Source organism: Sciurus vulgaris (assembly GCF_902686455.1).
Source record: "Sciurus vulgaris genome assembly, chromosome: 2".
Classification (NCBI taxonomy): Eukaryota; Metazoa; Chordata; class Mammalia; order Rodentia; family Sciuridae; genus Sciurus; species Sciurus vulgaris.
Genome location: NC_136462.1, coordinates 135986694 through 136001421, shown reverse-complemented (window position 1 = coordinate 136001421; position 14728 = coordinate 135986694). Strand labels below are relative to the sequence as shown.

The 14728-nt window shown below is 41.0% G+C and overlaps 1 long non-coding RNA gene across 1 annotated transcript in view; it reads left to right on the top strand.

Annotated features, from left to right (window-relative positions):
• The window catches only part of LOC306653498, a 43655-nt gene extending 37371 nt beyond the window's left edge, over nucleotides 1–6284 (top strand). The window contains exon 3 of the long non-coding RNA XR_013761739.1: nucleotides 2246–6284. This is a non-coding gene — a long non-coding RNA (uncharacterized lncRNA). The remainder of the gene's footprint in view (nucleotides 1–2245) is intronic.
• Nucleotides 6285–14728: the final 8444 nt, after the last annotated feature.

Below are 14728 nucleotides of genomic sequence, written 5' to 3'. Positions count from 1 at the left end.
GAGCTCGGTTTTGAACACAGGCTGTCTAGTTCTGAAGCTTGTGCTCTTAATCATGAACTTAAAGAAAACATGGGGAATTTTTTAAAATATTAAGGTGGGGAATGCTTTTTTGTATTTCTAAATCCAGAAGCATTTAAATAAAAACTTTATAAATTCAACATCATACAAAGAAACCCTTTCGTGGTTATTATTATTATAAAGACTATTACCACAACTCATAGGTGCAAAAAAAAAAAAAGAAAAAAAAAGAAATGCCAGAGAAAACCACTCGAGACATAGAACAATTACCAGTTTCTTTAATGTATAATAAAGACTTCCAGACTAATAAGAAAAAGTCCACCAACCTAAAGAAAAACAATGTGGGGAGTGGAGGAGAAAAAACAATCATAGAAGGAATGTCAGCAGCTATAGCAAGTAGAAGGTCATCCAGGCATTCATAGTCAAAGAAACCCAAATCCAAATGCTAGGTCTCTATTTTCACCTGTCAGAGCAGCAAGATAGAGAAGACTCACAATTCTAGAAAGGATAGGGAAAGGGAAAATCTCCGTATTTTGGAAGGAAGTATAAATTGATAAACTGAATATGTTTTAGAACTACCTAGGTCTGTGGGTAGAGATAGGAATGTCAAAGCAGGAGGTGGGAATGGGGAATCTAGGATGTATTTATCAGGTGTAAAGGTGATGTTCTGAGCAGTATGTAGCAGGTAGGATTCCGTTTGTGCAAAGACATGGCTAAAGAAAGATTCCCTCTGGAGCAAAATTGAGTCTTTCACTTTCTCTGGTTTCCTCTTCTGTTGCAGAGTTCTTGGACTCTCTGAGACATCAGGACCCCTACCCCTAAGGGTCTTTTGAAACGCAGACTGCTGGACTCACCCCCAGAGTGTCTGATTCAGTAGGTCTGGGGTGAAGGGAGGTAAAATGTGCATTTCTAGAAAGTTCCAAAGTGTTGCTGAGCTGATCCAGGCACCTCACTTTGAGAAGCACTACTGTAGTATTTGAATTTTCACCAGGCACAGGTGTTGGTTTTATAATTTTTTATAGTCATGTATAAAAATAATCCCTGGTCCAGGACTGGAGCTGGCCATCACCTCTTCTCTACAACCCTCGCCAGTGATTTGTTGTTTTCGCCTGTAGGTCGGGAAACCACTCCCAGTATAGAAGCCAGTCTCTCCTGCTTTGTTCTGCCTGTCCCCTCTCCCCAATGAGGTCAGCTACTCACAGGAAAGACAAGCCACATTGAGAACAAAGCTCCTACCCGCTGGAAGACAATGACCAGACCCCCACCCCGTAAGCCTCTCTTCTCTCTAAGATCAAAGCTCCAAACTCCTCCAGTGTTAGAGCATTGTATAATCACACACCATAGGCTCAGCTTGCCCACTCTACCCCCCAAGTGAGAGGGATGCACAAAAGGAACAGTCGACACCTGCCTCCATGGAAAGGTTGTGACTTCCCTGTGACAAGCAGGAGAGCTCAGGCCTGACTCCTGGGAGTCTGTGCCCCTAGAGAGTCACTGCTATAAAACTGAGAGCCAAACAGCATGCTGGGAGGAGACCTTGCTAGGTAAAACCCTGTTTAATAAGAAAATGGGGTGGTCCTTTGGCAGGCTGTTCTGTTTCGTGAATGTCATTTGAAACCTCTCTGTCCTGATGGTGAAGTCAGGGTCCCTGGAACAGCCTCCCTGTCACCGCAGGAAGAAGCCCCACCAGCAGGGGCTGTGATTATTGCGGTGACCCAAATTCCCTGCTCTGAAGTTTGGGGCACTGTCTGACCTCTTTGAGCCTAAATAAGGGGAATTGAGTTATGCCCACAGTCCCCTCCCCTCCAGCAGCCCCGTGAGCCTGGTGGCTGTTGCACAGAACCCAGAGAAACCTATCTTACCCTTGGTACCCTGCAAATCATGGAATAACACAATGCCTTAGACCACACACCTGCCGAATGGCAGGATCCCTTGGCCACTCTGTCCCCTACAGTGTACCTCAGTCTCCAAGAGGGGCTATTCTCAGGCCCCTCTCAACACACCTTCAGTAAATGCCTCTTTTCCCTCCTCCCACCAAAGTTGTGAGCCTGTTCCCCTCTCTCTATCCTTTCCACTCTCCCTCCATTTCTGTTTTTAAAAGAAGGAAAAAGCATTTTGATTATGAAGCATTTCTAGGGCTGTTTTGGTTTGCCAAGTGCTGGGTCTTTTGTTTGCCTTCCCTCCCAGCCTCCGCCTGAGTGGAGGCAACATTATTATCTCCCCTTTACAGGTGAAGAAGTGCTGACTGACAAGGGCCACAAGGTTACACAAGGTCAGACATCCTGGAAGCCCAGAGCACAGCAGAGGCCCAGCCCCTCTACTAAACATGGAACCTGAGGGCTCTGGATCCAGTAACTGCTGGAGGGAGACACCAGCACCCAGGAAAGATGCAAGTTAGGAGGGCATGAATGCAAATCCTGTCGTAGCAGAGAGCCCAGGTTTCCACTGAGAAATGAAGAGGAAAACTGAGGAGGAGAGGGAGCAAGTTGCTCCTGTCTTTATTTGGCTCTTAAAAGTGTCTATATTGTTTATGGGGCCAGAGTATGGCATAGAGAAGTGGCTGAGGGGCCTGTTCTGGCCCCTGGTCATCTATGAGTGGGGTCGCTGTGACCCTGCAACGTAGTGCCCAAACAAAGGCCAACCAGGAGGTACCCAAGTCCACCATGACCAGCAGAGAGCCTGCTCTGCTCCTGCCTCACCTCCACCTCCCAACTCCCACCTGGATTTTGTTGCAGACAGCACTGTTGCAGGGGAAGCTGGGATCTGGACAGGATCCAGTTGACCAATGAGCTGCACGTGGCAGGGTGCCGGGGCGCCTGGGGAAGTGTGCTGTTCCAGACACAGACACCGCCCTGTCTCCTCCCTGCTTCCTGCCTGAATGCAGAAGCTGGGTCCAGCCAGGGTGGCCATCTGGCGACTCTGAGGACAGAGTTGATACTAGGGATAGCAGAAGCGGGAGCGCAAAGGAGCCTCCTCACATAGCTCCACCACCCTGTCTGCTTCTGGCCTTGCTCTGTAAGAAAATGAAACTCCGTTCAGGTTAAGTGCTGCAGTAAGTTGTGGTCAGGGATACCTGAACAGAATCCAAAGTCACAAGGGTTATGGAACTCATCAGAAAAGAGGGGCCTCCCTCCCCCATGACTGCTGTTGTCTTTTCAGTCTCAGCTCTGGCCGCTGGGGCTTCAGGGGCTATCCCCTATCCACTACACACCCCAAAGCCTGGCTCTGACCCACGACTCCTCCCCTCAACTTCCTGAATCTGTGTCCATTCACTCTGGGCCTGTCTCAGCCACTACATGCACCACCTGTGCCAAATACTCTTCTTTTTTTCTTTTTTTTAGTACCAGAGATTGAACCCAGGGGTGCTTAACCACTGAGGTTCATCCCAGCCCCTATTTATTTTTTTTATTTTTAGACAGGGTCTCGCTAATTTGCTTATGGCTTTGCTCAGTGACTGAGGCTAGCTTAGAACTTGTGATCCTCCTGCCTCAGCCTCCCGAGCTGCTGGGATTGTAGGCATGCACCACCGCACCTGGCTGTGCCAGGTACTCTTATTAAATACTTTTGCACAGAGATGGGAGAACAGTCCAGCAATTCCTTATGTCTGTCTTACCTCCTTGGGATAATCAGTCTTAACTATCTCTCAAAGGTCTCGGGACAGCATTGAGATGACCAGGGCAGCTCGAATTCTCTCTGAGTTACCTGTGAAGCCATGACTGATGAAGTGGCTCGCTGGGGGCATATAGTGGAGGTGCAGCTAGAACCAGATGTTCCTGTTCCTGCCAGTGGTTCTCAAAGGGGAGGGGCTGGGCCTCCATCAGAATCACCGGACATTGTTCACAAGGCACATTGCCTGGCCCTACTCCAGACCTAAATTGGGATCTCTATGGAAGATACTCAGGAATCTGCACCATCAAGCATCCTCATAGCCCAGGTATTAGTGGTATTGCTAGAGTGGGAACCACACTTAGAGAACAACTGGATGGGGCAAAGGAAGAGCTAAGAGTCGTTCCTTGTGGCCATTGGTAAAGTGTGACTCTATTTTGAAGGGCCCAAGTAGTCTTATTTTCCTAAATGCTTCATATGGCTCTCTAGGGATGGGTTCTCCCATATGCACCTAGTGAGGTGGGAACCTATTTCTTCTTGCATAATTGCAGCCACATAGATGGAGAATGGGTCTCTGTCTCCATCTCAGGGGATGGCTAGGCATATTGAGCACTGCACAAATCCAGGAACCCCCATTCACACGGGTGAGAACTGCATCCCTTCCTCTCCACCCAGTATTGCCAAGCCTAACAGGTTTCCTGCTAAAAGTTCAGCAAGTCGCTGTGGAGATATTTACATGGTACCTCAGAAATTCTGTGCCTACATGTGCTCTAACCGTCTCCCCTCTACTCCTCTTCATTTCCACAGGAGCTCCATCTTCCTTGTGGTCCCCTATTCTAAAATGATTTGGATTGGGACAGATCTGGCTTGTGTGGTCTGAGGGACACTGCCCTGCATGGTACCCTCTGGGGCCAGGTGCTGTTCATCCTGACTGACCCAGCTGATCCTGGCACAGGCAGTTCAGCCAGGGCAGAACACATGGCCTCCCTCCTCTGCCACTTCATGCTGCTGATTGTGCCTCCTCCACAAGGAGATAAACCTGCCGGAGGAATTTGTTTTCTCTGGCAACACACACTCTGTCCACAGATCTGCAGTGAGTCACCAGCACTGATTTCCTTTGGGCCCCACCCCCACCCCACTCCTTTCCAGGAGGCCCTTCCCAGCCTGACTGCATATCCTGGGTGTTTCAGCCTTGTGATTCGGACCCAGCTGCCACCACATTCCTGCTGTGACACTAGGCTGGTGTGGGTGGGCAGCCATGAGAGGGCTGCAGAATCTTATCAGAGGCTATTCCTTGTGGGGCCTGAACCAGGAGACAGCTTGCCAGCCAGTCACCCAGCTGTGGGGGCAAAAGTCTACATACTGCCCACCAGCTCATGTCTCCACAGAGAGAGAGGGCAGGTGGGCAGGGCCCCGAGGAGGGAGCATCCAATCCACAAATGGGAAGTGAGGCCTTTGCCAGGTGTGAAGTCACCGGGGAAAGAATGTCCAAGGCAGCTGGTACTTCCCGTGTTTATAACGCAGACCAGCCCTCTCCCCTGAAATCAGGGCTCATAAATCCAACTACCTTCTCCCCACACGAGCACTCCTGATTTCCACCCCTGAAGTGGTTCCTCCTGACACCTCTGCAGTTGCATCTTTTCTTTATCTCAAGTCAAAATTTATGACTATAACCTTGACTCTTACATTTCCTTCATAGCTCATATTCAAAGCTCCACTCTCTTGCCTTTTTTTTTTTTTGGTTGGGGGGGCGCCTGAGTGTGTCCAGGTTACCAGGTAATGTCACTGATCACAGTGCGAGATGGGCACTGTGATAAACCTTCCCTGACTTTTATGATCTCCCCCAAGATAAGAGGGGAGTTGCAGTCAGTAGCCTACTGACTGGGAGAACATGGTCCTTCAACCTCTTCCACCAGGGTAGAGGAATCCATGGGATCACTGACAGTCCTGGGTTAGGACAGAGGGCTGGCAATATCCTTCTTCAAACCTTTCTAGGCCTGAGGAATCTCCCTGGGTGTCCTAACTCTAGAAATTTCCTGAGAATGTCAGTCTGGGACCTGTGTTCAGGCTGGGTGGAGCACCTTCTTGCAGTCCGACTCACCTTTTGCTCCATCCCTGGATGGAAGGTGGAAGAGGCAGAGGGAACGAGACACACAGGCCGGGTCCCTTGGCAGCAGATGAGTCTTAGGAGCTGCCACCAGCTGCAATTACCTGCTTCTTTCTGCCTTTAATTTCATGTTGAGAAGTCACGGGTGATGGAAAAAGAAATTGGTCCCCATGGGCAGAATGCTTTTCTGATATGCATTTATTAGCAAAACTTCTGAAGGTGTCACCAAGCTGAACACGAAGCAGCTGCCTCTAGAAGTGAGATTCTCATGCAGGGTGGAAGTGGTGGATGGATTAGGAGGACAGATGCTTTGGGGAAGAAAAACACTTCTGCTCACAAGCGACCTTTATCTTCAAGTTCAGAACATTTTTGCAACCATTCTCTTCCCCTGGCAACTCCTGACCTGTCTAAGGGTCCATTCAAACAGATGTTCTTCTCCACAGTGGTGAACTTGGGAATTTTAATACAGGTGCACCTTGCTTCATATAATTGATCTGTGTCTGAAGAGTTGTGTGTTAATTAGCTTTGTTATAAATTAAATGCTGTTTTAAATGCACCAAGATGGTTTTCAGTTTAAGATAATTTGATGTCAAATTCTTTATGCTCAAGGACTCTTGTAGCCCATTACACTCAAGTTCATGGTTCCTTCTCCAAATCATTTTGAAAACATGATGGGTTTATAGTTCACAGTATCACAGAAATTTACCAAGGAAAGGAAACTCAGACATTTTTACGGTGGTTCTCAAAGAATGTTTTTCTCTCTTTTCAGCTATGGAGCTACTTTTTCAGATAAAATCTCATCCAATGTTGATGAGTAATACGGGAGAAGGGAGTGTCTCCAATTGAATCAGCCTTGAGAACCCAAAGTCCTATCTGCCCGATAGCTCAGGCATCTCTCTACACTCCGGCATGAAGTCCCCAGCACTCCACGGAATCTCCAGTTTAGAAAGTATTGCCCTCAAAATGCCAGGCGCACACTCTGTGTTGACACAATCTAACCATTACACATGCATGTATCTATGAGCAAACACCCTCACCGAAGGGGGTGGGAAATAAGATACTGACCTAAGTAACCACGTAAGATCAAAGTATTCTCACTGATAAGGTTGTTTCCCCTCAGTTTACCAATTTGGAAACAAACATACATGTAGACTGCAACCACACAAATACATAAATGGTGAATTTGGAGAGCCAAGTTTCTCATTGTTGGAATGAGAGGTTATAGACAATCAAGGAGAGGAGTTTAGAATAATCCATGGGTGATGGATTAGAGTTGGAGATATCAGCATGAACTCATGTTTAGCTCAATTAGATACACACAATACTTAAGTGCATACATACAGGTCTACATACACATAGATCTACCCACCTCTTTCAGCGAAGAGGACCCTGAAACAATGATGACCAGGATCACAGTTGGTGCCCAAAACATAATTTCCAATGCCCCTTTCCACAAAAGAAACCAGGGATCCTTGGGGGAAATGGCTGATTCTATAGCTGGGGCAGGGAACATGTGAGATGATCCTGGATCATCTTTAAATGTCAGAAAGTAAGGAAGCTCTCAAAAGCAAGCCAAACCCCAACCAAACCTGATGTAGGGAATATGTCTAAGGGTTTCAGGCACCAATGGAAAGAACTCTTAAGGACTAAAACTGGGAAAATCTGAGCAGCAAAATAAACTAGTATTGGCTGGGTGCAGTGGCACATACTTGATATTCCAGCAGCTCAGGAGGCTGAGGCAGGAGAATCGAGAGTTCGAAGCCAGCCTCAGCAAAAGGGGGGCAGCAAGCAACTCAGTGAGACCCTGTCTCTAAATAAAATACAAAATAGGACGAGGGATGTGGCTCAGTGATCAAGTGCCCCTGAGTTCAATCCAAGGTGCCCGCCTCAAAAAAAAATCTAATATTAGATTATAACCCAAAGTATAAAATAAATACTATTAAGTCCCTATTGAGTCCACAAATAAATTATTGAATGCATAAATAAATGGAGGAAATAGGTAAATCTCACATGGGAAAGAATTCCAAGTAATTTATCTAGATACACTGCCCTCAAGGAGATGGGACCTAATTCTCCTCGCCTCAAGCATATAGTGACTTTCCTTCCAAAGATCACAGTGTGAAAGCAGGGGTGGGAGTTGGAAGTGGTGTAGAATCACTTTACAGTGGAGAAAACTGACAAACACCATCTCAGCCAGGAGATCGAGGTTAACATCAACAGTGAGAAATCATGTCGACAGTATGCATTGTTAATATAATGCGACAAAAATGGTACTTTACATCTTGATCTTCTTTCCCAAACCCCATAACCCCAATCTAATCATGAGAAACACATCAGACAACCCCTATTGAGGGACAATCTATAAAATATCTTGCCAGTACTCCTCAAAACTGTCACATCTAAGAGAAACCTAAGGAGGCATGATGACTAAATGTAATGTAGTAACCTGGACAGCAAAAATGATTGTGGGGCTGGGGTGTGGTTCAGTGGTTGAACACATGCTTAGCCTTTGGGAAGCCATTGGTTCAATCCCCAGCACCCAAAATGTTAGTAGTGGGGGGAAATTAGGTAATTAGGTAAAAACTAAGGAAACTGAATTTTAGACTGTAGTTAATCAGTCTTGGTGGATTACTTGTGACGAATGTACCATACTAATGTAAGATGTTAAGAATAAAGGAAACTGAGTGTGAGGTGTACGGAAACTCTCTTAGTAACTTTTCAGAACTCTAAGTCTATCCTAAAATATAAAGGTTATTTTTTTTAAAGAAAGCAAGAGTGCCTTTACTGCTATCAGTTGCATTTCGTCTGATATTAGTGTATCAGAACAAAGGAAATCACCAGACAGAGAGGATCACTACATGATAACAAAAGTTTCAATTCACCAAGGAGATGTAAGGAACTTAAATGTGAATGTACCAAACGACAGAGCTACAGAAAAAAAATGTGGAGAAAAAACCCTGATAAAACTGAATGGGGAAACTGACAAATTTATAATTATAGGCGGGGACTTTAACATTTGTCACTTAGCAATTGATAGTGCCCAGGTAAAAATGCAGCAAGGACATGAATGAACTCAACAACACCATTAATCCACAGTTACAAAGCATCCCACAACAGCGGAACATACAGTCTTTACAAGAGCCCATGGAACATAAGAAATTAAAAAAAAACCAAGTTTTAAATATGGAGGGTACTCTGACCACAATGGAATCAAACTAGTAATTAATAAGAAGACTCTCTAAACATTTGAAAATTAAACACACACACTTCTAAATATTTCACAAAGAGGAAGTCTTACGGAAAATAAAAAACTATATTGGGTTAAATAACACAAAAAATAGAATATATCAAAATTTGTGGGATGCAGCAAATGTATCACATTAAATGCTTAACATTAGATAAAAGGAAACATTCCAAATCAATAATCTAAGCTCCAATCTCAAGAATATATGATAAGAATATAAAAATAAGCCTGGGGAAAATAGAAGAAAGGAAATGATTAAAAGAATAAATCAATGATATTCAAAACCAAAAAAACAAAAGAGAAAATTCAATAAAATAGAAAGATCAATAAGATTGTCCAATTTTAGCAAAACTGACCAAAAAAGTGTTACCGATTAGCACTGTCAAAAATAAGTAGGTAAAATCACTACAGAATTTACAGATATCAAAGGGATAATAAAGGAATACCTTGAAGAACTCTAAAGTCAAATGCTCAAATGAAATGGACTAATCTCTTAAAGAGTAGCAATTACCATAACTCACACAATGTTAAAAGGATAATTTGAATAACTCTATAACTGTTAAGGAAAATAAATTCATAATGTTGAAATTCTCAGAAGTACTCTCTAGGGCCAGCTGATTTCACCACTGAATTCTACCAAATTTTTAAAAAACACAAATTGTACATAATATTTTCCAGAAAATAGAAGACTTTCCTATTATTTTACACAACTATTCTGATATCAATACCAAAGATAGTATAAAAAATAAAACTACTGACCAGAATCATTTATAGCTATAGATGCAAAAATTCTTAACAAAATATGAGCATATAGAAACCAGCAATACAGAAAGAGAAGTATATAAGTTAGTAGGATTTAGTTCAGATATACAATGTTGGTTCAATATTCAAATGTCGTCCCACAATATAATCAGGCTAAGGAAGAAAACTTCTATGATCATATCAATAAACTCAGAAAAATCATTTGAGAAAATACAACACCTATTCATGATAAAAAAAAAAAAAAACTCTCAACAAATTAGGAATAGGAAGGAACTCACCCAGTTTGATAAAATCATTTACAAAAAACATACAACTAACATTATGCTTAATCACAAAAGACTGTTTTCCCTCTAAGATCATGAACAAAGCAAAGATCCCAAATTTCATCACTGTTATTCACCCTAGTATTAGAAGTTCTAACCACTGCACTAGGATAAGAAAATTAAATAAAATTCATGCAGTTTGGAAAAGAAGAAATAAAAATGTTACTGTTTGTAAATGATATAATTTTCTATGTAGAAAATTCTGAGAAATCTACAAAGCAAAAGCAAAAACAAAAACGAAATCCTCCTGGAACTAATAAGTGAATCCAGGACCACCATACAAATATAAGTTGGATTTCTATACACTAACAATGATCACTAGCAATTAAAACTGGAATAAAATTTACATTTATTAAAAAAGGAGAAATATATGCAAAAGTAATAATACATGTAAGGACTTTATGCTGAAAACTATGAAATTCTTTTTTTTTTTTCCAGAAAGTTAGGTCATTTTATTTGTTGTTTAATGTGCAATCCAAGTGAAAAGTGTGCCAGAGCCAGGACAAAAACTTAGCCCTCCCAGGGACACATGCCTCTCTTGGTTCTTCCTGGGTCAATGCCTGTGCCTTAATTTTTTTTTCCCCTAGTCTCAAGGATTCTGATTTAATCAGTCTGGAGTATGGCCTGAGTGTTGGGATTTTTTAAAAAATTTTGATTCTTTGTACACAAGTGGAGTACAACTTTCATTTCTCTAACATCATTTGCATAATCATACTTGTAGATAGGGTGATGATATTTGTCTCATTCCACCATCTTTCCTTCCACTCACCCACTCCCCACCCCTCATTTTCCTCTATACAATCCATCCTTCCTCCACTCTTGTCTCCCCAACCCCATTATGTATCACCATCCACTTATTAGAGAAATCATTCAGCCTTCGGTTTTTTGGGATTGACTTATTTCACTTAGCATGATATTCTCCACTCCATCCATTTACCTGCAAATGCCATAATTTTATTCTTTAAGGATGAATAATATTTCATGGTATATACATACCAGTTTCTTTATCCATTCATCTATCGAAGGGCATCTACATTGGTTCCACATTCTAGCTATTGTGAATTGAGCTGCTATAAACATTGATGTAGCTGTGTCACTGTAGTATACTGATTTTAGGTCCTTTGGGTATAGGCCTAGGAGTAGGATGCCTGGGTCAAATGGTGGTTCCTTTCCAAGTTTTCTGAGGAAACTTCATACTGCTTTCCAGAGTGGTTGCACCAATTTGCAATCCCACCACCAATGTATGAGTGCCTTTTTCCCCACATCCTCGCCAACACCTATTGTTGCTTGTGTTCTTGATAATAGCTATTCTAATTGGGGTGAGATGAAATCTTAGGGTACTTTTGATTTGCCTTTCTTTTATTACTAGATATGTTGAACATTTTTTCATATATCTATTGATTTCTTGTAGATCTTCTGTGAAATGTCTGTTCATTTCCTTAGCCTATTTATTGATTGGGTTATTTGTATTCTTTGTGTAAAATTTTTTGAGTTCTTTATAGATTCTGGAGATCAGTGCTCTATCTGAAGTGTGTGTGGCAAAGATTTTCTCCCGCTCTGTAGGCTCTCTCTTCACATTGTTGATTGTTTCCTTTGATGACAAAAAGTTTTTTAGTTTGAATTTACTGATTCCTGATTCCTGCTTTTATTTCTTGTGCTTTTGGAGTCATGTTAAGGAAGTCTGGTCCTAAGTTTGCATGATGAAGATTTGGACCTACTTTTTCTTTTATTAGGTGCAGGGTCTCTGGTCTAATTCCTAGGTCCTTGATCCATTTTGAATTGAGTCTTGTGCAGGGTGAGAGATAAGCGTTTAGTTTCATTTTGCTGCGTATGGTTTTCCAGTTTTCCCAGCACAATCAATAACTTAGGCTTAACAGACATATATAGAATATTCCATCCATCAATGAGTGAATATATTTTCTTCTCAGCAGCATATGGATCCTTCCCTAAAATAGACCATATGCCACAAAGCTACTCTTGGCAAATAAAAAAAAAAAAAAAATAGAGATACTATCTTGTATTCTAACAGATCATAATGGAATGAAATTAGAAATTAATGATAAAATAAAAAACAGAAACTACTCCAACACCTGGAAACTAAATAATACACTAGTGAATGATGCATGAATAACAGAAGACATGAGGAGGGAGATTTAAAAAATTCTTAGAGGTAAATGAGAACAATGATACAATCTTTCAAAATATCTGGGATGCTATGAAAGCAGTACTAAGAGGAAAATTCATTGCTTGGACTGCTTTCAATAAAAGAATAAAAAGTCAATAAACCAATAACCTAACATTACATCTCAAAGCCCTAGAAAAAGAACAGATCAATACCAAAAGTAGTAGAATACAGGAAATAATTAAAATCAGAGCTGAAATCAATGAAATTGAAACAAAAGAAACAATTCAAAAAATTGACAAAACAAAAAGTTGGTTCTTTGAAAAAATAAAATTGATAAACCCTTAGTCACACTAACGAAGAGAGAGAGAAAATTCAAATTACTAAAATTCGTGATGAAAAAGGAAATATCACAACAGACACTATTGAATATAAAACATAATTAGAAGCTATTTTGAAAATCTACGCTCCAACAAAATAGAAAATCTCGAAGACATCGACAGGTTTCTAGAGACATATGATCCACCCAAACTGAATCTGGAGAACTTCAAAGAAGAACTCATTCTAATACTCCTCAAAGAAAACTATGAAATTCTGATAGAAGAAATCTAAGACCTTACTAGGCACAGTAGTGTACATCTATGATTCCAGCAACTCAGGAAGCTGGGGCAGTAGGATCACAAGTTTGAGACCAGCCTCAGCAACTTAGCACGGTCCTAAGTAACTTAAAAAATAAGAAAATAAAAAAGGATGGAGATGTGATTCAGTGGTTAAGTACCCTGGGTTCAATCCCTTGAACCAAAAACAAACAAACAAACAAAAAATCCAAGATTTAAAAAATGAAGAGGAAAAATCATGCTCATGGTTTGGAAGACCCAACATAGTAAAAATGTCACTGCTTCCTTTTTAATAGTCAAGTTTACAACAATTCCTATAAAAATATCACCAAGATTTCTTGTATGTATGTACAAAATTATTCCCAATTTATATGGAAAAACAAATGAACTAAAATAGCTATTTTTTTTTTTTTTCGAAAGGAGAGTAAATTGGAAGGTCAGTCTACCCGTTAACAAGACTTATTATCTAGCTATAGTAATTGAGATTGCAGTTCTGGCAGAGGGATGGAATCACAGATCAATAGAACATAACAGAGAACCCAGAAATAGACCCACACAAAAATGCCCAATTGATTTTTGACAAAAGTGCAAAAGCAATTCGATGGAGGAAGGAAAGTCTTTGCAACAAACATCCACAGGCAAAGAATGAACTGTAACTTAATTCCCCATCTTATTCACAACCAATTCAAAATGGACCTTGGACTTAAATGTAAAATAGAAAATGTACAACTTTTAGGGCAGAAAAAAAACCAGGAGGGAAACTTTGGGACTCAGGTTTAAATCAAGAGTTCCTAGACTGGATACCAAGAACACAATACCAAGAACACAATCAATGAAAGGAAAAACAAATGAATGAGACTTGGTCAAAATTTAAAGAAAAGACAAAAGTGGGAGAAAATGCTGGTAAATCAGTCATCTGACAAAGGATTGCTCTCAAAATTTAGGAAAAAAACATTTAAAAAATAAGAGGTCAACTAGAAAGAAGCATGAAGAGACATTTCACCAAATACAGTCAATGTCATTAGGGAAGAGCAAATGGAAACCACCATGATGGATGTGGAGGTCACTATGTTAAATGAAATAAGTCAGGCACAGAAAAATAAGAATTGCTTGCTCTCACTTATATGTGGAATATGAAAAAATTGATCTCATAGAAATTGAGAGTAGAATGTGGTTAGCAGAGACTGGGGAGGGAGGAATGAGGAAAAGTTGATCAATTCATACTAAGTTACACATAGATAGGAATAAGATGTTCTGGTGAGTTATTGCATTGTAGGGTGACTGCAGATAATAATAATAATATGCTATATATTTTAAAAAGCCAGAAAAAGAGAAATGTTTTCACTGTAAATAAATGTTAAATGATGAGATAGATATGTTTAACCTGATTTAAATGTTATCCAATGTGTACATGTATTGAAATATCACATGGTACCCCATAAATATGTACATTTTTATGTATGTATCAGCTAAAAATAAATTTAAATTAAAAAACTATATATGTGACTTCCATATACCCAGCATTTCCACCCATGAGCATTTTAGAGAAATGAAAATTATATTCATACGAAAACCTGTACACAAATGTGTATAGCAGTTTTATTCCTAATATCCTCAAACTGCAAAACCCAGATATACTTCAATGGCAAATGGCTAAGCAAACTATGGTACATTCATTCCATGGAATATTACTCAGCAATGAAAAAGAACTAACTGTGAATACATGAAACAACCTGAATGAAGGTGCAGGAAATTATGCTGTGACAGAAACCAATCCTCAGATGTTACATTGTGCATGCATCCCTTTATATAACATTCTTGAAATGACAAACTTATAGAACTACAGAAGAGATTAGTGATTGCCGGCTGCGGGGGTGGGGGGCTGGTGGGAAGGATGGTATGTAGGGAGTGGATGGGGGGATGGTGGAACAG